Source organism: Haplochromis burtoni, unplaced genomic scaffold (genome assembly GCF_018398535.1).
Source record: "Haplochromis burtoni strain Fernald_Lab_line unplaced genomic scaffold, NCSU_Asbu1 Contig_665, whole genome shotgun sequence".
NCBI lineage: Eukaryota > Metazoa > Chordata > Actinopteri > Cichliformes > Cichlidae > Haplochromis > Haplochromis burtoni.
Genome location: NW_024583026.1, coordinates 109,082 through 111,497, shown reverse-complemented (window position 1 = coordinate 111,497; position 2,416 = coordinate 109,082).

Here is a 2,416-nt window from a genome sequence, read left to right as displayed (position 1 = left end):
TCAAACAACAAACCTTTCGATTAGCAGATGAGCTACAGCCACTGTGAGAGCTGCGACACCGCCCAGTTACTCATTATTAAGGTGGAGCTGGCAGCAATGCACTCAGTGAAAGGGACTCTGACAGAGGGAGATCTGCTCACAGAGGTGCGTGCATGCTCGGGCTGAAATGGGAAAAACTGTCTGGAAAAATGTTGGACCTTTGAAGCAGATGCAGGGTAAAGTGGCTGACATGAAGCCGGGCGCAGGAATAGCTCTGAATGACAGCACGCTGACTTTGGACATGAGACCGAACACGGTGACGTGCTACCAGCCCGTCCTCATCCTGACAAACGCGAAAGGTGACTTTCTGCGTTCTCCGCGCCGGGTTATGAATGAAATGCAGTAGAATGACGCTCCCACGGTAATACATGTTCCTGCCATGTGTGTGACTGTGTATGGGAGTGAGAACGTGTTGGTGCTTCCACGCAGCTGTGAAAGGTAATGAGAGCAGCTTCATGAAGACATCGAGTGATACTGAGCGGGACTAAGCTCACGGTATTGGTGCGGCCCTCCACATTCAGGAGCTCATCAGAACAGTCTCTATTCAATGTTCCAAATCAACACATACATGTCCTGTTGGAATAAATCATATAAAACAATAAGACGAGTGTGTTGAGGGAAATCAGATGAAACATTATGAATGATGAATAACTTAGAAAGTATCTGATCTAATAAATCAGTGCAGGAGGACGTTTTATCTGCAGATCACTGCGACGCGATCAAAGAGCAACACCTGAATAAAAGATGACTGCAGGAGGAGGTTAATGATGCCCTCACCGTGACTGGAGCCACCACAGGAAGTCATGTGATCAGAAGCCATTCAAAAAGAAGCCATTCTCACAGCGTTGGGTCATGATGAGGGATCAATAACTATCTGGTCATTAATCAGCGCCTCATTACCAGAAGGGATTCCAATCAGAGCCAGCTCCTGGTTCTGGTTTGGTGGGGGCGGGGCTGTTGCCTTTAGGAGTCACATGACTCTTAACAAGCTCTTACTGTGTGGGAGGAACAGGAAGAATCTCGTTAAGGACACCTAACGAGCGTTTGATTGAACCCTCCTCCTCTGCTCTTCATCTCTCGCTCTTTAATCACCTTCCTCTGACAGTTTAATGTCCTTCACCTGAAGGGTGCCGGGGGGGGCTAACGTTACCATCGGTGCTTCATGATATCGTCATCAGAGCGAGAGAGAAGCGAGGCAAACCAGGTGACACTGAACAGGTGAGAAACCAACAACAACAGGAAAGAACCTGCGGGCCAAGTGATGTGCAGAGACAGAATACGTGTGTGTGGATGACAGGCAGACAGGTGAAAAGGTAAAGGAGGAGGAGCCGCAGGTATCCATGCCACCTGCCTCACACTTGCACACAGGTGCAGTTCAGGAACAAGTCTGCTGTTAATCCATCTACGTCACAACTCCGAGTACCTGACGTGAGCTGCTGTGGCAGCGAGTGGCATCCAGCTGTCTCCACCCTTTACCTCTGATCCATCCATCACACAGTCTCACCTGCTCAGGTGGTCCTCGATTAATCACCTCCTCTCGCATTAAGTCACTGTGGCCTCAGAGTCCCACTGTGACCCTCACTGAGCACGCTCCAGGCCTCCCGCTGCTGCTCAGCAGCTTTTATTGATCCACACAGCGGGGAAGACGAGGGAGGTGCTGTCTGATTAGAGTTGGCATGGGCTCGTTGGGCAGCAGGAAGCGCTTAATTTATGAGCGTGAGGCTGTTTATGAAGGCTGACCTTTGACCTCTCAGGGAGCAGTGCGGCAGCAGGTACAGTTCGTCAGCGGTGGCTCGATAAAACTCGTTTACTCACTGCAGCGAGCACAGAGTTTATAAAACATCTTCTCATTAACGGCTGACCTTTGACTTATACAGTCTGCATACATCAGGAAAGTCGTTGAATTAACTCACTGCACCTGAACGCACCACAGCTCAAGTTTCTGAGTCTGCAGGAGTCAAACTTTTATTCTAAGAAACACCCAGGGCGGGGCTTAAACTGTGACATATGCATTTTTAGGGATGTGGCCTGTTTAAATGACGTGCAGCCGTAATTGATGGTGTCATTATGCTCAGCGTTTTCACCCTAGAAATCAAAAACAACAAAAGTGGTACCACATGGTCTCACATCAGCTCGTCGTGCACGTCTGGATTTTCATAACCCACAGAGGTGAGGCAGCGCCATGGCAACAAACAAAGCTGTGGTTTCATGGCAAATGTTTTCATTTTGTGAAGCACAGTGAGAATCATCATCAGCACCTCTTAGCTTTGAGCTTTGTCACACCTTTGCTGCTCGTCTCCATAATGAAGACGAGTCCCCACAGCAACGCCTGAAGTCTGAAATACAGGGACTGAACCTCCTCTTCATCCTCCTGATG